The 21,651-nt window shown below is 38.8% G+C and overlaps 1 long non-coding RNA gene across 1 annotated transcript in view; it reads right to left on the bottom strand.

Annotated features, from left to right (window-relative positions):
* The window catches only part of LOC111181768 (uncharacterized), a 198,255-nt gene extending 194,153 nt beyond the window's left edge, over nt 1–4,102 (bottom strand). The window contains exon 1 of the long non-coding RNA XR_002646593.3: nt 3,735–4,102. This is a non-coding gene — a long non-coding RNA (uncharacterized LOC111181768). The remainder of the gene's footprint in view (nt 1–3,734) is intronic.
* Between the last annotated feature and the right edge of the window lie 17,549 nt (nt 4,103–21,651).

The following is a 21,651-nucleotide window of genomic DNA, read 5'->3' as shown; positions in this document are numbered from 1 at the left end:
TTGATGAGTGCTAGATGCAACTAAGGCCACAATTGTTCGACAGTGCTCAAAAAAAGTCTACAGGGAATCTGTTCTCTTCTCCTCTATACTCCCATAGTGTACTGTATAGGCTTTTGTTATGGCACTTAATACATTACAGTATAAGAACAGGTCCTCTCAGCAATCCCCACTCTCATCTCTACTCCAGGGCAAGGAGCTCCCTGAAGGCAGGGACTATTGCTGTTCTACTCATGTTTGTAATGGGAAATGTAAAGCCCAGCACTTAGTAGAGCACTGGGATTCTCTAAATAAATATATTGTATTCCATGGGGCTGGGAAATTTTGGGGTTGGGGAGGAGTTGACTATGGGGTGAGGGACTACTTAGTCGGAGGGCCAATTTTGAAGCTTTGTTGATGGGGAGACCAAAAGAGATAGCCCTGATAGACTCCAGCCTCTTCTCTACACTGTTTCACTGAATGGGTAACGGGACATCCTGTGTGTTCTTTCTTGTGTTCCCAATGTCTACAGTACCATAGATCCATAAAGGACCTCCAGTGTGCTCACTCTGAATTACCTCCCCAGATGCCTGGCCAACTGTCCCAATTCCCACCTCACACAAGGCAGCAGAATGGACGGGTTGAGGCAGAGACATTGCTAGTTAAAAGGCATTGTAGACGGGGTTCCTTCACTAGGAGATGACTTCAGAGATCAATAAGGAAGACAGAGTCCCTAGCTCTGTGACACACCAGATTTTCCCCTTATTGGCTATTCTATCCCCATGCTTCATTAAAACTGGCATCAAAGCTTTCCAATACTAGTGGGAAGCAGCCACATAGCACAGGGAGATGAGCTCGGGGCTTTGTGACCACGTAGAGGGGGGGTGGGATAGGGAGGGTGGGAGGCAGACGCAAGAGGGAGGAGATATTGGGATATATGTATATGTATATGTATAGATCATTCACTTTGTTATAAAGCAGAAACTAACACACCACTGTAAAGCAATTATACGCCAATAAAGATGTTAAAAAAAAAAAAGAGCTTTCCAATAACATGGAATTGAAAGGTACGTCTTTCATTTTCATTCAGTCAGTCGTACTTGACATTTTACTAGTAGACTGAAAGAATGCAAACCCAAACAGGACAGATGATTGCAACAACGTGAAATCAGGCCTGACATTTTTTTTTCCTCTTAGCTCATGCACAGAAGTATTCACTTCCATTAAGTATAGTTAATAGCAAGGAATAGAGAGGTTAAGCACCCAGGGAGATAATTAATATAAAATGGTATAAAAATTATGGGTTACTCACTGAATTTTTTACTTCCTAATGATGAACAATCATTTCATTTTTTAAATTTTTTTGCTCTGCAGTGGATATAAAATAAGCACAAATTAATTTAGTGGGAGAAAGTTTTATGACCTTTATTATTTGGCCCAAGTTCACAACGATGTCTGAAAAGATTGCCAGTAAATTTCTGTTTAGACTAAGCAGCAAAGGAATCACAACTTAAAGAAAAGTATAGCTGTGTGTTTTCTTTATGGGATTCTTCTCTTGGGCATAAGCATAATATTGTCTATTAATCTATTAACATGCGTAATTAAACCTGCTGTCCATCAGATTAAAACGTGAAACAGCAACTTCTCTGTGGCTTACGTGGAGTACTGACCATATGACAGACTCTGCACTAAAAACCTGGGTATATGTCTTTCTCTGTCTGATTTATTTCGCTTAGCATAATACCCTCAAAGTCCAGTATGACTTTACTCATATGTGGAATACAAAAAATTAATAAAAACAAAAAATAAATACACAAGAACAAAAAATAAATAAACAGCCAAACTGAATAAAAACAAACACATAGATACAGAGAACAAAGTAGTGGTTATCAGAGCAGGAGGGTGAAATGGGTAAAGGATTAACTGTATGGCCACAGATGGAAACTAAATTTTTTGTGGTAAGCACCACTGCAGGGTATACAGAAGTAGAAATATAATGTTGCACACATGAAACTTACATAATGTTATAAATCAATGTTACCTCAATAGAAAAAGTTAAAACTGAAAACATAGGGTACGCAGCGGTTAACAAAGCAGACTTGATCATTGCCCTTGTGCAGCTTACAGTCTTGTGGGAGAAAGAAAGTATGCATATAACAATCAAATAAACATTTAATCACAAGTTACGATATCTTATAAAGGCAGAGGGTGCTAGGAGAGAGAATTTATATTGGGTGGTGAGAAAAGACCTCTCTAAAGGGAAGTACATTTAATCTGAGGCCTCAAGGATAAAACTGAGTCAGCTGGGAACAGCATGTGTCTACTTGTAGGGAAAGACAAGCTGGAGGGGGACAGTTAGGTGGAGTGAACAGTATGCATGTAGGTCTTAGGCAGAAAGACCTTGCTGAGATTAGGAACTGAAACAAAGTCAATATGGCTGGATCACAGTGAAGGAAAGGTGAGTGATGTATGACGTCCACTAGGGTGCCTAGCACAGTTCCATGCGCACACTAGAGCTCAACACATTTTCACTGAAATTAAATAAAGCTTCTAAAAAGTTTTTCTCAGGAGGTTAACTTGGACCCTAAATTTTTATTTCACCCGAAATAGCCATTCTAATGTTTCCAAGAATAGAAACTATTGTGGGGAGGGCACACGGTCCCCAGGGATAGCCAGAGACTAATGTGGAGATCGTAAATTTCATGTAGTGGAAATAAGATACTGCCAGTTAATTGGTCCACTGCATTAACCAACTTAGTTCAGTGGAGTTTAACTGGGGCAGACGGTTTGGAAACAGTTGGTATGGCGGAGTCCGAGGATTTAGAAAAGAACTACAAAGATCTCAGCACTCTTTCTGCCATGGCCTCATCAATAGCTGTGTCCCTCAGTTAAATCCAAAGCAAATGCGGCTAGTAGGGTGGAAAAAACTATTTTTCACTCTGTTAGTATTAGGGTGGACCTAAGTCACTGACATTTTCCTGTCATGTAAACTTTCAAGCAGGAAAGATAAGTCCAATCTCATTTTCAGTGCTGCCAAGGCACTCTGAACTCAGACTGCCTTTCAGCTATAGACAAACTGAAGAATGACTAGACTATAGAGGAAACAAGTAGCACAGAGCATACTGCCACAACTCGTTTCAGATGAAATTGATAACGACGCAGAGGGAAATAAGCAAACTACTGAACTTATTTTAACTCTCTGAGATTGGAGGTACTCCAGTCAAGTATATACAACCAACAAAAATAAATACATAAAAGTCTTTAAAAACCATTAACACAATCTTCGACCCTCTTGGGCATTATTTTATCATCTCGGAGACCCAGCTGAATGAGTTGAATCAATGTAAATTAGAAACATATGAATTAAAATCTCTCAAAATCACCACATGTGATTGAGGTTTTCACAAACTCACGGAAAGGTATCTGGAAATGTTTTCAGAACCCAAGAACCACCAGGCCCATCTCTAAGAAGTGAAGTAATGAAGCCTGTGAACATTATGATATTCCTCATGTTTTAATGTTTAACAAAATAATTCCTGTCATCGCTGCTCACAATATATAAATTATTGGGGATAAGATTAAACACGCTGATTTGAAAATGGTGGAAGGAATTCTAACCTAGAATATTCTAAGTTTCCACGGGAGACGGTAAGTCTGGAAGTCAGAGTGTCATTCCTAACAGAGTTCTCCGGAAAACAGAATTGATTCTAGTTAGTTGAAGCAGAAAATAAATTTGTTAAGGAAATTAGGAAGCTCACCTGTTTCCTTAGACGACTAGCGTCAAACGGAGGTTCTGCAGCTAGAAGGAGAGCCCAGACCACACTCGCAGGGCTGCACTCCGAGGGTCGAGGTATTTTAGCCTCAAGAATCTTTGCCGGAAGCAGTTTCGTCGCACAACTAATTGGCCGTAAGGCAATTTTGCCGTAAAAGATAAACTAACTGACTGACAGTTTGGTTTAACAGTTTGGTTAAATTTATCATGCAATATTAGAAGCTAGAGGGAAAAGAAGAATCAAACTCTTCCTATCTCCCCAAAAGACAGTTATGTCATTCCTGATGAGTATAACTTTCTTGAAAATGGTGAACATTTTTTGCTATTGGATAGTGGAGAACATGATGTAGACAGAATCTGCTTACATAATTTGGTGAAATATAAGGACCGAGCACGTGCTGGAACATTTAAATGTCTGGATATGTACTATCAGTTGTATGCATTATATATATTGATAAAAAATAGCAGCATTCCTCCTCTGTTCATTGAACTTCCAGGGAAATCTCAGAGTAACCATGAATCTACACACATTTTAAATGTATTCAAATATCAATCTTTTTTGTGTTTTTATTTTTCACAATACAATTTTATTAATTTTTCTTGCTTGATTATGTCATATTAAATGTCCCTATTTTATTTGTTTTGTTTTTATCTTTCACTGCAAAATTAGCTGTGTGGCGAAACTGCTTTCAGAGAAACTGCTTGCAGCAAAGACGTTTAAGAGAAAATACCCCACAGGGCTCCAGGGCATTTGCTTCTGCCATTCAGCCCAGAGTTCCAGACTGCAGTGATGATGCTGCTGACTATGACAGAAGTGTTTTAATTCTTTGCACCAAAAGGCAGGCGCCTCTTCTGCCACACTCACTGAAAGATGGATTTTGCATACTCTTTACTTGGGTCAATTACAAATCAAAGACTTCCATGGATGTGTCTGATTGGTCGAACCCAAGCTACCTGCTGTGCCCCTCCTAAAAGGGAATCTAGTGGAGAGAGTTCTGGCTTCTACCTTGGAGAAGAGGGACACCAAGGGGGGAGTTACTGTAATCATAACATGACAAGGGTGTTCTTAAGACTATGGGGGCCTACAACATAGTGGATGTCCTTTACAATTTAGATTGTGCAGTACCTCTTAGTTACCAATGACATTTCATAATCTTGTTTCACTGTGCAACTAATATTTATTACATATATACATATATATGCTTCTTAATTTTCTTCATGGCTATTTTTCTTATTAATTATATTAAAGATTCATTTATTCAACATTTAGTAATCCAACAAATTGTCTACCCTAGCACACAAGTAAAAACCAGAAAACAAGCACCCCTAAAACTGGGGTGGGATGGGATTGAGCCTGCATGAAACATTATGCATTTGTTTTACATGAGTATACTGTAGGCATTCAACTCAGAGTCTATTGATCTTTTATTATTATTTTCTTGAGAATTTATTTTGTGTTTTTTTCCCCCATTTATAGGAAAGTTGCAAGACTCATTCAGTAAATACCCATATATCTTTCACCTAGATTCATCAATCTCTCCTGCTTTGAAGATTCCAAACCAGTTGTTTTTCAGAATGCTCCTCAATTTGAATTTATATGGTTATGTCCTTAAGACTAGATTTAGATTAATGCATTTTGTAGAAATGCTACATAGATGATGATGTACTCTCATTTAGAATTTAGAAATCTTAAAATAAGGCACATTAAATCCGTTTGTGCCTTTACTAAAGTTAAATCACTTGGTTAAGTTAGTAGGCCCTAGATTTTTTTTTTTTTTAATAGGTATCTCTCTCTGTGTGTAATTAAAAAGTGATACTCTGGGACTGTGAAATCTTGCTTCCAGACAATCTTTAGCCAATGAAGTTAGCATCTGTTGATGATTCTTTCCTGAAGAATGATACAGAATGAAGATTTTCATTCTATCATATCTTCTACATTATTACTTGGCATTCTTCAGTAAAAGAGGGTTTTCCCTTCCTGTTCATCACATTCATTCACTCATTCATTTGTTCTTCCTTATAATAAGTGACCTTACTTCATTTTGTTATTCAATGTGTTATATTAATGACAGTTTTCACTTTGATGCTCAAAATTATCCAATTTGGCCAGTAGGAATCACTTTCAAGCTGGTTTCTATGTCATTTTGACACGGCCCCTTTAGATTTTGAGCATTCCCTTAATTTATGGCACAACAAGAAATTTCTATAACACCTAAAGCTTCTCCTGAGCCAAGGCTAGAATCAGCATTTCTCCAAGATTTACTAGTTCCTTTTAGAGAAAAATGAAATGGTGTTTAAATGCCGGGATCTAGATGCTGCTATGCTCATTTCTTTGATTATTACTGCCTCTAGTTCCTTGCAGCTGACAAAGCTGGGAAATATTTATATCTATATCTGTATCTATATATCTTGATACCTTTAATTCAGTCCAACACTATAGGATTTTTCTTTTCCTCCTCTCATTCCATTATTTTGTGTTTTCTCCCTACCCCCCCCCCTTTCTATGCTTCAGCATAGACAAAATAAACTAGTTTCTCCACAGAGGCATATCACAACTCAAGGTTGGGTGGAGAAACTATACCTCTGATGCCACTAGCTCTGCTGCATCATCCCCAGTTGGGTGATCATCTCAGGCTTGTGCCCTCAAAGCCAATCTTAACTCCTCCCCTACTCAGGGTCCTCCATCTGTGATCATTCTTCAGCTTTTCTTGATTTAGTAATTTAGTAATTTAGATGATTTTTCCTGATTCTGGTCCTTATTTCCTCCTGTCTGGACTATGTTAATAGATTTCCATCTTATATTCTTGTCCGCATGCCTTCCTCATTCTAACACATAATTGCCATGTAATTCCACAGGCAAGTTGATTTCATTTAAGTCAGAAATAATCACTTACTTTTCTAAAAGACTTACATTCACACCAAGTTTAGTATTAAAAGTTGTTATTCTACTCTATTCCAACCCCAGCTCCTCTTAGTACATCCTGTGTTTCAGCTAAAATTAACATCTTTCTTCCCATGCACACTTTCTGTTTTTCTTGAGTTTATCTTCTTCTGTCTGGGTTGGCACAATTTAATTTTTAGAAGTATAATTTCCATGCTATTATCCCACTGCTCAGAAATCTTCCTTGACTTCTTATAGCTTAACAAAACCGTTTATCTGTTGAAGTCATATTCACCAAGGTTCACTTCAAATGCAATTCCCTCCCTCTCATTCCAACGAAGTCTTTACTGAAATCCAACTTGTAATTCATTGTGAACTTTACTGAATGTCCTTAGCACTTGTTTTGCATCAAATTTATATAGTACCATATTCTACTCACTTACAGCATATAGAATTAGGTTTTCCAAAATATAACTGTGGTTTAAAATTTTTAAGTTTATTTTTCTCTCATAAAAATTCAGTGAGCAGTGCAGGGCTAGATATGGCAGCTTATCTTCTCAGAGACCTCAGGAATTCATGCTCCTTCCTTGCATGACTCTCATCCTCATGTTATAAGATGGCAGCTATCGCTTCAGTCATTATCTATGAATTCTAGGCAATAGGATGGAGGAAGATACAACAAAATAAGGGAAAAAGAATGCATTCGAGATATATTTTTAAATAAACTCTGTAGAGGTATTATATGCATACAAGAAAATAAAAGCATCCGAAGTTTACAGTTAGCTGAATTCTGACAAAACTCACCAGTAACACAATCAAGATCTAGAAATCTTCTGTCAACCAGAAAGTTCTCTTTTTCTCTTTTGTACTCAAACACCTCGACTCTGGCTCATATTAACAGACTAAATTTAAAAAAACTAAGATCACCTCAATATACATTAAAAATTATTTGATAAAATTCAACACCCTTTTCAATAAAATTCTTATCAAATTAGGAAGAGAAGGGAACTTCCTTAACCTGATAAAGGGCATCTGTGAAAAACCTATAGCTAGCATCATACTTGGCATGTGAGAAAATACTTTCCCCCTACAATCAGGAAAAAGGCAAGGATGTTCACTAACACCACTTTTATTCAACAGTACAATAAAGCAAGAAAAAAAGAAATGAAGGGCAAACAGATTGGAAAGTAAAAAATGGTCTTTATTTGCATACAACACGATCATTTATACAGAAATTCATTTGGAATTTATTTTTAAAAGGTTTTGGACCAATAAGTGAGTTTAGAAGTTAAGATAAAGGTCAATATACAGAAATAAACTATAGCTCTACAAACCATTATCAATCAGAAATTAAAATTATAAATTTTTTGTCATTATTTACTGAGAAAAATTTTATGTACTTTTTTCCACTCCTTTTTTGGGAAAAAAATATCATATATGTTAGATGTTTGAGGTTGTCCCACAGGTCACTGAGTCTCTTCAATTTTTCTTCTTTTTTTTCTCTCTATGCTTCAATTTAGATAGTTTCTATTGCTGTGTCTTCATGTTCACTGATCTTTTCTTCTGAAGCATTAATCTGCTATTATTCTATTAAGCAAAATTTTATTTTAGAAGTATTTTTCATCTCTAGAAGTTCTTTATTATTGACTTATTTCTTTATTATGAACATGTTGTTCTTTAGGAACTATTGATCACATTTATAATAGCTGATTTTAAATTGTTCTCTTTTAATTTCATCAACAATGTCATTTCTCGTTCTGCTAATATTTTCTCCTATTTTGTGGCAACAACTTGCTGTTTTTCTTGCCTAGAAATTTTTTATGAATATCATATTATAAATGTTACAATATTGAGTGTTTCCTATGTTTACTTCCTTTAAAGAGTGTTGAATTAATCTTGTTAGGCAAAGCTTGTATTTTAAAACTTGCTTTTAAGCTTTGTTGGGGTTGGTCTAGAGTAGCCTTTACTCCAAGGCTAATTTGGCCATATTACCAAGCCATGACCTTCTATGTTCTCTTGTTGAATTTCCTGAGGGTTTAATGAGGTTTCTCTGCTCTAGATGGAAGGATTTTTGAATATCTCTCAACCTTGTTCAAGCTCTAGTTGTTGTTCAGCTTATAGCTCCTCAGTAGTTATCCCAGCAATTGCTTTTTCTGGAGTTTCACTGTATACATGCATAATTAAAGGGACATTATGCAGGTTTCTCTGCTCAGATTACTCCTCTTCAGTACTCTGTCCCACGGATTCTGACTGCCTCAGCATCCCCAAAATCCAACTGTCTTTTCAGCTCAGCAAGCTCTCATGTGCTCTGCTTGGGATCTTCCCCCTGGGCCATCTTTTACAGGCAGAAAGAAAGGCTAATCGTAGGTTTCCCCTTTTCTCAGTCATCACAGTCCTGCTCTGCCTATTGTCTCAATGTCTGAAAGAGTTGTTTAATATCTTTTATCTGGTTTTCTAATTGTTTATGGCAAGTAGACTGGTCCTGTACCAGTCAGAGGCAGAAACCAACTAAAGATGGATTTTTAAGAAAGAGTTATTTCTCTCCTTTTTACCATTCATTGGCCAGAGCTCCTTACCTTCAAAGGAGACTGGAAACGTCGCGTTTTTTCTGGGTGGTCATATGGTCAGTGAAAAAATCGGGGAAGAGAGGATTTTGAGTAAGAGTGAGCATCATCTTCCATAATTGTATAGTTGTTAGGTCACTTACCAGTATAGTATCTCCCTGAGTGGAGGGTCAGAGCCTTCCTCATTTCAACAGCCTATGAAGAGCCTGGTGCTCATGCAGGGCTCAGGAAAAATAAAATTAAAAAGAACATAGTCCTGAACACTGAACTCATAATTATCCAAACCACTGAAGAGAAAATTAGGGATGAGAAAAGAAGACAATGTACGCTGGGAGGGGAGAGCCTTGGAGAAAAAGATGTAAATTGTCTTGGAGCTCCAAATGAATTAACCTATAGATTATTTTAAAACTCAGTTGAGGAGTTGGAGACTACAGAAACCTTGTTGCTCCCCTCACCCCAAATGTCCTTTTCCTGTCACCCATATCACTTCTTTCAAAGTTCAGATCATAAGCCAGAAAGAGAAAGACAAATACCATATGATATCACTTATATGTGGAATCTAAAATTTGATACAAATGAACTTATTTACAAAGCAGAAACAGACTCACAGATATAGAAAACAAACTTATGATTACCAAAGGGGAAAAGGAGTGGGGGAAGGATAAATTAGGAATTTGGGATTAGCAGATACAAACTACTATATATAAAATAAATAAATAATGAGGTCCTACTGTATATAGCACAGGGAACTATATTCAATATCCCATAATAAACCATAATGGAAAAGAATATATCTATATCTATATCTGTGTGTATATATATCTATATATCTATATATATCTGAACCACTTTGCTGTACACCAGAAAACTGACACAACATTGTAAATCAACTATACTTCAATTAAAAAAAGAATCAACAGAAAAACAAAAACAAACAACAAAAAAACATAAGCAAGCTACTAAATGAAGACTTTTCTGACTATCCAGCCTACAGCAAATAACTCTTTTATGGCATAATTTGTGTCAAGTTCTTAAAGTATTTGATTATTCATATAGTTTATTTCTACCCTCAAGAAGGTGGAATCAATTTGAAGTGGCAAAATAAATAAAAAATTGTATTTTATTTCTGTTACTTTGTTGCTTTCCTCATAGTGCCTGCCACAGTGAGCACAGAATATGTTAAATAAGAACACTGTTCCTTGATCATGTGTCCAATATCTGGCTGGGAGTTGTTTGATGGTCAGTTAAGACTTCAAAAAGAACAAGCATGTGACATCACTTGTCTTCTGACTACTGGGGGTGATGGGGCTGCTTTCTTGGAGAGGCAGTCTTGGACTACTTTTTTCGAAGCAGGCAAACACACAATATCACTACAACCCTTCCTTGTTTTATTTTTTCCCTTAACCTATCACCAGAAAACATATAATATAAGCATTTCTTTTCTTTTCTTTTTTTTTTTGTTGCAGTATGTGGGCCTCTCACTGTTGTGGCCTCTCCCGTTGCGGAGCACAGGCTCCGGATGTGCAGCCTCAGCGGCCATGGCTCACGGGGCCCAGCCGCTCCACGGCATGTGGGATCTTCCCGGACCGGTGCACGAACCCGTGTCCCCTGCATCGGCAGGCGGACTCTCAACCACTGCGCCACCAGGGAAGCCCGCATTTATTTTCTTTATTGACTATCTCTTTTTTCATTCAGATAAGTGCTGGAATTTTTGCTCTTTTTTTGCCACGCTATATTCCTAGTGCATAAACATTTGTGGAATGAAAGAATGGAAGAAGATAACGAAAGAAGTTAAGTGAGAGGATAACATGGAAGAAATGGAGATGAGATGTGAAAGTGTGGTGGGACATTGCCTACCCTCTAAGTGACAAAGAGGGTTATATCTGATGATGAGAGGATTTGGGTAGCTCTTTAAGGGTCATGTAAAAGAGATGGTGAAATATGAAGGGGTAGGTGAAAGAGTTTTTCTCTATCCTCTTTGAATAATTCAGCCAATTCATATTTTGAGTTTGTAGGAGAATCTTTTAATAGTCCACGTGGAAAACGAGCAAATCACAGAAAATTTTATGATGAAGTAAGACAAGAACGGATTTGTAATTCAAAACTAACACAGGAAAACAGAAATGCATGCTGTAATTTTTATTTAGTTTCCAATCAATAAATATAGTTGCCTTTTACATATAAACTGAACTTTTAGTTGCCACGAGTCCTATAAAAACAATATTTTTAATGACTGGTTCCTGCCCCTGTTTTTTCCTGCCTCATGATTTGAAAATGGGTGTTTTATTTTCTTCTCCTTTTCACATTTAACCTGGAATCCCTTCTCCATTCCCTGGCCTCCATTTCAGCATCAAGGGGCTTATTATTGCAAAGTTAAAAAGCCATAAACAAGGGAAGTTCATAAAGCAAACTGCAACAGAAGAGCAGCTATCATCTTACCATCATAACCACTCTGAATTGCTGGGTGGCACCAGAAAGCTCACTGGCACATTAGCATATGGCAGTGGGAACCTGGTAATTTGGATAGATTAAAAGTTGGTATGGAATTGCCATTAGGCTTTCATCCAGTCCTGGCATGTGTGTGTGTGTGTGTGTGTGTGTGTGTTGTGTGGTGTGCAAGGGCAGGAAAAGGGAAGGAAGTAAGAGAAGAGGAGAAGAGAGAAGCATGGTAAATCAATCCTAGGCTCTGCTAAGTTCATGTTTTAGTTATAAATGACGTGGAGGGGTCACGGCTCCACCTCTGTGACTTTTCTCTTTCTGTGGTTCTCAGTATTTTGTTGGCAGCTCCCTTTTCCTGAAACCCACCAAACTGATCAGTTAACTGGCTTTCCCCACTCTACTTCTTTATAAAAGGAGTATAAAAATCCCAGCGGAAAGAGTGAGATTCAAACTCCACTATGCATACAGCTTTCAAATATCCAAAGACAAGAAAAGAATGAGCAAAGGAGAAGTGGTGGTTGGAGTCAGGGGGAAAGAGGTGTCAAAGAGGTGGTAGACCTTTTCTTCATTGTGACTTTGATGTAGACGTGTGCCCTGCATGCTTTGGGTTTAATATGAGAATCTTAGCATGTAACAATACCCTTAGAGTGTGTGATTATCTAGGGCAAGATGTCAACCAATCTGACTACATTGAACTGCTCCTTGAAGAAGGCACGGGTTGACAGTGTCAGAAAACATGGTAACCAACTTTCTCTTAACAGAGTCCTCAGCTGTAGGCTCAGATTAGGTGTCTGAGCTTGTAGTCAGGCCTCAGGGCAACTGAACTCATTTACCCATCTGAATGTTGTCTGTGAAATCAAAAGCTGAAATTTATAGAGCTCCGTGAGCTGAAAATTATAGGGCACTGTGCCACACAGGAGACTTAGTTTCACGTTTATTTTGGGATTTGCAATTTCAAATTTAGTGAAGAATAAAAGATTCTTTACAAGATCATAGTGATTTGTTCCTTTCACACTCTTGGTGACAAATTTCTCATGGTTGGCAAATCCATTAACCCTTTGTGACTTAGATACAGAAACCTATGAACCAGATGGAAGGGGTGTTAACAACAACATACACCCAACCAGCAACTCCCAACACAAAGAGGCAGGGATATTTCATCTTTGCAAGGAGTACGTGAAGGTCCACAAGCAAAGAGCCCTAGATTGCATAAACTCAATGGCTTTCCTCCTACCTGCCTCATGTCCCTGGGATAGGGTAGAGAAGGGACATTTTTTTTCTTGGTCCCTTCTGACCTCAGCTGTGGAAGCCTCTGATGTCTTTTCCTGGCCTATTTCCTCTTCCATCTGGGCCTATCACTGCATTTTTGCATGCCACTTCAATGACTCCATCGTGCCTGCAATAACACTCAACCACTTCTCTCCATTACTTCCCTTGTATTTGAAAACAAGAAAGAGCTCAACCTTATCTGGGCTTGGGCAATACAAACATTTTAGCACGGCAAATGAATTATCTAAATGTGTTAGGAGATATTTTACTTCCTAGCTAAATGTTAAGGATTGTACCACATGGAAGTGAAATGTGCATGGCCAGGGAGGTTAGGAAAACAACCCCAAAGGACAGGGTGACAGAAGGGAGGGTGGTGGTGGTTACCATCCACAAGGCACTGGCTCTAGGTGATACCTGCTATGCTCTGCCATCCACATGGGGCTCCAGGAGAAAGGAGATCCTTTAGATAGCCTTAGCAACCATGCTCTCTGTCCTCAAGATCATTGAGGATGAGTAAGAGTTTATCTAACCCCGAGTCCTAATGATGAACCCATCAGACATATTCTAAACTGCAATGGGTTATGCCATTTGCACTAACAAACGTAAGCCTTGGTGTCCATCCACGCTGATAAAATAAGAAAGATTATCTTTTCCTTTTTTCCTCTTGCCCTGCTTCTCCTCTGCTTCCTCTCAGGGCTATCCCTCTCACAACCCGCTCTATGCACTTCATGGGCTGCTGGAAGGATTGGGAGCAGGGAGCGATAATGAGAGTAACAGCAGCTACTGCCTTTTACTGTGTACATTTTGTGTGCTAGACACTAATATTTCCACTTCAATCTTCAAACGTGCTTGGGATGAGAGCATGTTGTCTTCACCTACCCATAAGAAAATCAAGAATGAGAAGAGTTAAGAAACTACCAAGAAAATAAAGTTAGCAGTGGTGGGCACCTCTAAAGGCCATGCCTTTACTAACTAAGCTACATTACGTCTTTTCATTCGTAAAGCATTATATAGATGGTTGGCATTGGTTACAGTTCTTAAGCCCTTTGCAACCCTAACCCTGTAGTTGTAAATTTTCCTTGATGCCCTACGATATACCTGAGCCAGGATGTTTAGGAAAGACACCTGATAGGTTAGATGACAGGCCATTCATAGATCCCCTTTGACAGGGACCTATGAATCTCTTCCTTTAGCTCCCCTGACTTCCAAATTTCCAGTGGGATTTAAAGAGAAAAGGCTGAATAACACTTGTTAATTCTCCTGTTCACACTTTCTGGTGTCTCAATCTCTCTGATGGCAAGTATCTTGGCTCAAATAGTAATAAATAAATTTTATATATAGGACAGAGTTTACAAAGGTCTTTCACATCCACATTTCAACTTCCATCCAACTTGCAAGATAATAATTATTATGTCAATTTTACAAATGAGAAAATTAATCTGCTCAAGGGTCAATAAGTTGTATCCCAAAAGTCTAAGTATTTTCCAATTATAAACATCTCCCATAATTAGGGTGGCTTATATGCCCCAGTTTGCCTGGTTGCACCAGCATAATTCTTTCTCAAAAGTGTCCTAGTTTGAGGGATAAGTTATACTATAAACCTATCCTGAAGCATAGAATTAAATCAGAATTTCACTTGCAACTAGCAAATTTTGATAACATGGTGAGTTATACCTTGGGCCATAAGGGATACAGTGTGCTTCTCTTGCATAAGAGTAATTCCTTAAGCAAGGTGGATATTTGGGGCACCAATAACTTTTTAAAAACTCTTTCCACCTGTAAGTGAAAGCTTCCCTAGGTCAACCACTCAATGTTTCTTTCTCAGCCTCAGCTGTACCTTAGAATCACTTGGTGAGCCTTTTAAAATCAGGGCTGCCTCAGTTCCACCCAGGACCAGTTAATCCAGGACTTCAGGGGTGAAGCCTGGGAAATGGCATTTTCCAAAAATTCTCCAGACAGAGCTTTTGACAGGACAGCCAGAAGTGATGATTGGCGCATGTGAACAAACACAAGTACAATGGTGAAATATGTCAGACCCATGGGGAGGGCACCACAAGAGAGATCAGAGTCAGGAGGGGGATGCTGTCAAGGAGGGGAAAAGAAAGATATCGTTGGCTACCTTTTCTATGTTATGAAACTTGTATATGTTTATCTTGACTTAATGAAGTGCTGTTGTTAAAAAAGTACTTTGTTTTGTTGAATAGGTATTGTCTGGTCTTCAATTTCAATACTTGTCTGTCTCCCACTTTATTTAGATCTGTTGCAACCTCTTATTTACTATATATGTGTGTTGGGGAGTTACAATGGGGCAGGATTATTTAGAAGGAATTGTGTATGAAAGTAAAGCTTATATCTATTAGCATCATGTCTTCCAAGGGATAAAACCTTTTATTATTTTACTTATTTCAGAATATGCTCACTGAGAAAAGAGAAAGACACTCCCATTGTGCAGAGAAAGACATGGGGTCACAGAGAGGTTAGGGCTGAGCCGTGGGTCAGGCAGTGAGTCAATCGAGACCCTGAATTAGCAGTCAAATTTTCTAAGCATTTATCTAATGCTATGTGAAAATTCAGGCATGACGAAAAAGAAGTTTCGCTATTTTCCCGATTCACATGAGTATTTTTAAAGCAGAGTATTATTAGGCCTATCTTATGGTTATTTATTGCAATAAATGTTTATTTTCCTTTGAAATGCGCTAAATCATATCCTAATGTTTTTGCTATAATTTTTCGATCAAAAGAAAATAACATTTCAGTTGATGTAATTTCAATATGCTGGGGGCTCAGTCTCCTGTTTCAGGCCCGGTCCAGAACCGGTGCCTGGAGATGCAAGAGGCCAGGCCAGGGACTTGTTCTTTCTTGGTGAAGATCACTACAGTGTAGAATGGCTGAATTCTTTACTGACAACTCCAACTAACTTAAATTCTTTCCTTTAGTTTTTTTTTTGTGTGTAAATAATATTTAGTCCATCCTAAGATTCTCTTCCAAGAGGTCATTTCTCAGCATTTCCCCACGCTGTAACCCTCTCCAAACTCCAATTTTAAGTCTAATTCTTCAGTCTCTCCTCCTTCTTCCCTGATGATTTGCCCTCATTTTCTCTGGGGAAAGAAGGACACATAGAAATGAGTAAGGAACTTTAAATACTATATACCCAGTAGATGCTTTACCCCAAATCCTAACTGACTATACCAGCCACTGGTGGGTTTAGGAGAAGGGAGGGAGACACAATATGTCCAGGCAGGAACTTCTACTGGTCTTCAATCAGTTATGGTTAAGAGTGGAGAAAATAAGTGAGGAATAGGGCTCTTGGGTTCCTTCTTTCATGGCACTGATTATTCAGATACATGTAAAGCATTAAGTTCAGGGCCATTCCTTAGACCCAGAATCTGGGGTCTCAGCCTATATAAAATAATAATGTATAATATTATTTCAAGCAGGGGTAGGAAAATAGCCCTCAGAATTTTGTTCCCTCAGACTGCCAAACCAGCAGAAATAAAAATTAAATCTAGAGAGGGTCTTTAATAGCCACAATTCCTGCCCATGTTTCTCTCTAGGAATCTTTAGTGGTCTCACACTGGATAGCAGAAGAGATAATTCCACCTTAGATATCCATCACAGAGATCTTGCCATGCTACTGGAAATAAGTCCCGAACTGCTTGAGAGCAGATCTAAGTCACTGAAAGTTCCAAATGGTATAAGAAGTCTGGGAAAATCAGACCAGGTGCTGATATCCTCATGAAATTGAACATAACCTCAAAAATTATTGGACATAAAATAATGTTGGTTTAAAAAATGGGAAATGGGGGCTTCCCTGGTGGCGCAGTGGTTGAGAATCCGCCTGCCGATGCAGGGGACACGGGTTCATGCCCCGGTCCGGGAAGATCCCACATGCTGTGGAGCGGCTAGGCCCGTGAGCCATGGCCGCTGAGCCTGCGCGTCCGGAGCCTGTGCTCCGCAATGGGAGAGGTCACAACAGTGAGAGGCCCGCGTACCACAAAAAAAATAAATGGTAAATGGAAGTAGGGTGGGGATTGGAGTCTGGGAAGTAAAAGGAAGTAATTGTAAAGTTTGCTGTGAAATATTCCCTGGTCCTCCTGGTAAATCCAGATGGGTGTCCTGAAGGAGGAGGGCTAGATGAGTATTTTTGAGCTACCTTTCAAATCATAAGGATGATCTTTAAGTGAACAAGAAATGAAAGACTCTAGACCTGAGAATAACTTAGGAAGTATGCAGAAGTGAAAGAGCAGAGAGCCATCGGCATACCAGTTTTAAGGTGATGGAGATTTATTCTTCTTCACATGTGTACCTGTCTCCTTTATAAGCCTCTCAAGGGCTGCGACTGACTGTTCACCTTTATGCTTGACACATAATAGAAGTTTAATAAACAGTTGTTTAATAAAGAAATACACGATTAGACAAATGGGTGAGGGTATGAATGAAGTCATAAATGGAGGCGTTTACTATAAGTAGCCTTACGAGCAGCCTTGGCCATGAGTTTAGGACTGTTGTTTGTGACCTCTCAGCTTCCTCTGCCCAACCGTTCAGCTCACGATGACGTTTCAGGGCGTTCTGCCACGAGCAGATGATGCTTGCCTGTGGTCTTCTGAAGGAAGACTGCAGTGAACAGCTATACTGACTTTAAATTTAGCAGCATCGGGCAAGAATAGAAATGTTCTAATCCTGCCTCCTCCGACGGAATGTGAATTGTGGTCAGAGTAATATGCTTTTGCCTCCTGTGATTTAGATCAAATTTCATAGGCCAGACAGGGCGTAGGGAGCCAGGCTGCAGCAGCCGTTCTCCCTGGTAAACAGTGTCACACCTCTGTTGGATGGCCCAGGGCACCACGTGTGCCCTGGCGTTAGAGATGCCTCGCCAGGGCTTGTCTGCTCTCCCTGCCTTGTTTCTCTGCCCAGTGTTCATGTGGCGCTTGGCTTCCTATTCGTAGAACTGGGCAGAGCAGTGATGGGCAGGTGTGAGAGGCGTGCACACATGTGCCCAGAGAAGGCTGCCCCAGAAAAATACACGCAGGGCCTGGATGTGACTCAGAGTTTTATGTCTCCACTTCTCATGAGAAAAAAGTTCACTAGCTCTAAAACTTCCCCTGGGCAGGGCTGAGTTGGCCTACCAGGGCAATACTATCTGGTGGGCCATTCTATCTCTATAAAGCAGACTGGGGAAGATGTCGGAATGGCTTGTCTGTAGGCAGAAGCCAGCAGGAAAATCTGCCTTCTTTCATCGGCCACTAAGGAAATAGTTGATACTGGATTGAACACTGTTATGTCTCTGCCACCATATGGGCTCAACATCTTGGCTTTGAAACAGATGGGTCATTTCACCTGTTGTGCTTCAGTCATAGAATTCTATGTCAAACGAGGGAGTAAAGGGTTTTTATATTCAGAGAAACATATCGTGGATTTTTCAGTCTTCCAGAGGGCTCTCCTCCAATTTCACCTTCCCACTTACCTTGACAGCACTATTTAAGGATATGATAACTGGCTAATTAAATGCCTTTTAGGAACAAGAATTAGTATATAGACCTAGAAAAATACATTTCAGAAGAAAGGAGAAAAGAAAGCAAATGGGAATTTTAAGAGGGAGCAAAAATAAAATTTAACTGACCTATATCAGTTTTGTTGAACTGAGACTATGCATGTCAAGGAATGCTGACAAGAATAAGATAAGGATTCTTCACTGATTTCCTTTTTATCCATGTAACAATCCATATCAGGGGAAAAAACACCTCAATTTTCTAAGTCACAGATATTCAGCCTATGAAAATATTAAGATCTTATCAAAGTTTAGCTGAGGTTCATCAAGGAAAACAAAGAGCCATCCCCCACTTAGGTTCTCTTGATGGTACACTTAGCAGTAGCTTAACATATTGAGTCTAAAATTGCCTCACCAAAAATTCTATTCTTGACTGTATTATTAACAAACATGTGCTGAGAATATTCATCCGATGACCAGATTAATTCAGACAGTGGGGAAGTTAATGCCCAGACTCTATACACAATATTTAAAGTAAGAGTCACATCATATGTTAGCTTTCTCTTTCGTGCTCAGTCCTTGAATCTTCTGATTTATTATTAAATTAGGCTAATCCTTTATTAATTATCTTTAGTTGGTAAGACTTCTTAGTTTGCAAATTTAAAATACTTTGATTTAACTAACTGAATAAGCATTTAAAAACTAGCTCTCGTAATTGATCATGGGCACTGAATTGTTCCTTCTCTTTATTTTTTCTTTGAGTTCCTTTTCCTTATCGAATGTTTTTCCTCCAAACAGGTGGATTTTTTGGTTGTTGTTGATGTTTTTCTCTTTAAATACTCTGTGAGGCTTATTTTCTAATACTTTCTAAGTCTGACTATCTCTCATATTGGTAAACTACATATAGTAGATGAGATATATGATATCTGCTAATAACTTTCTGTTCTACTGTTCAGTGAAAAAATTGTACTTGTTTTAATCAAGAATTATCCCACAGTTAGAGCTCTCAGAAAGCAATTTGTTTACTGCAGAATAAGACATGTGGTTTGTACTATCAGCAAAACATTCTAAGTGGTTTGTGGTACCGGTGAAAAAATAACAGAGCCCTTTTTTCAAAGGCCTTCAGAACTTTTTTTTAATTAAAATTTTTTTTTACTGAAGTATACTTGATTTACAATATCATGTTAGTTTCAAGTGTAGGGCACAGAGGCCTTCGGAACTTTAACATCTCATGTGATCAGTTAAACTCTTAAATGTGAATCTGGAAGATCAGATGCATTGACCTCTTGGCTGTTGTACATTGGGCTGTTATAAAGAGCCTTGCCACCCAAACAGAATCTTATTTTCTCTGTCAGTAAGAACAGTCACTGCAGCCACTCCCTATGGCAAGCCCTGAGGAAACTCAGGATGTGAAAACAGGGGATACTGGCCCCAGATAGGCTAAGGTGCATATCAAAGGAATGATTACAGTGAGCCTAGACTCTTGCATCTTCCCATATATAGAAAAGTTCTAAATCGAGATATCTGGCTTTCCTTTAATTAACAATAATCTTTTTACGCATAGACTACCTGCCCATTGTTGTAAAACTTCTATATAACCTGGCTCCCCACTTCGCCTTCTCAGAGCAGTTCACTCAGGGTTACTTGAGATGCTGCCTCCCGGGCTTGAAGTCCTAAAAGTTCCCACTGAATAAAATATAACCCTCAAGTGCATGCTTCTGTGTGATTCTGCCTGTATAGCTTTGCTTTTACCATTTGTCCTAGGGTTCTCTCCATCCATATTCATTTTTTTCTTTACTTTTAAAAATTTTTTTCTTAATAATTATATTAATAACTTTATTTTATTTTATCTTCTTTCTTTCTATTTTTTCTCCCCTTTATTCTGAGCTGTGTGGATGAAAAGCTCTTGGTGCTCCAGCCAGGTATCAGGGCTGTGTCTCTGAGGTGGGAGAGCCAACTTCAGGACACTGGTCCAACAAGAGACCTCCCACTCCCAGCTCCACATAATATCAAATGGCGAAAATCTCCCAGATATCTCCATCTCAACACCAAGACCTAGCTTCACTCAACAACCAGCAAGCTACAGTGCTGAACGCTCTATGCCAAACAACTAGCAAGACAGGAACACAACCCCATCCACTAGCACAGAGGCTGCCTAAAATCATAATAATGCCACAGACACCCCACAACACACTACCAGACGTGGACCTGCCCACCAGAAAGACAAGATCCAGCCTCATGCACCAGAACACAGGCACTAGTCCCCTTCACCAGGAAGCCTACACAACCCACTGAACCAACCTTAGCCACTGGGGACAGATGCCAAAAACAACGGGAACTACAAACCTGCACCATGCAAAAAGGAGACCCCAAACACAGTAAGAAAAGCAAAATGAGAACAGAGAAACACACAGCAGATGGAGGAGCAAGGCAAAAACCCACCAGACCTAAAAAATGAAGAGGAAATAGGCAGTCTACCTGAAAAAGAATTCAGAATAATGATAGTAAAGATGATCCAAAATCTTGGAAATAGAATAGAGAAAATACAAGAAATGTTTAACAAGGACCTAGAAGAACTAAAGAGCAAACAAACAATGATGAACAACACAATAAATGAAATTAAAAATTCTCAAGGGTTCAATAGCAGAATAACTGAGGCAGAAGAACGGATAAATGACCTGAAAGACAAAATAGTGGAAATAACTACTGCAGAGCAGAATAAAGAAAAAAGAATGAAAAGAACTGTGGACAGTCTCAGAGACCTCTGGGACAACATTAAATGTACCAGCATTCAAATTACAGGGGTCCCAGAAGAAGAATAGAAAAAGAAAGGGACTGAGAAAATATTTGAAGAGATTATAGTTTAAAACTTCCCTAATATGGGAAAGGAAATAGTTAATCAAATCCAGGAAGCACAGAGAGTTCCACACAGGATAAATCCAAGGAGAAACACGCCAAGACACATATTAATCGAACTTTCACAAATTAAATACAAAGAAAAAATATTAAAAGCAGCAAGGGAAAAACAACAAATAACATGCAAGGGAACCCCCATAAGGTTAATGGGTGATCTTTCAGCAGAAACTCTGCAAGCCAGAAGGGAGTGGCAGGACATATTTAAAGTGATGAAAGGGAAAAACCTACAACCAAGATTACTCTACCCAGCAAGGATCTCAATCAGATTTGTCGGAGAAATTAAAATCTTTACAGTCAAGCAAAAGCTAAAAGAATTCAGCACCACCAAACCAGCTTTACAACAAAT

This window comes from Delphinapterus leucas, chromosome 2, assembly GCF_059928025.1.
Source record: "Delphinapterus leucas isolate spDelLeu-1000000601 "Yukka" chromosome 2, BTC_Dleu_Yukka2, whole genome shotgun sequence".
Lineage (NCBI taxonomy): Eukaryota > Metazoa > Chordata > Mammalia > Artiodactyla > Monodontidae > Delphinapterus > Delphinapterus leucas.
The sequence above is the reverse complement of the archived record's forward strand: the minus strand, read 5'-3'. Positions and strand labels throughout refer to the sequence as shown.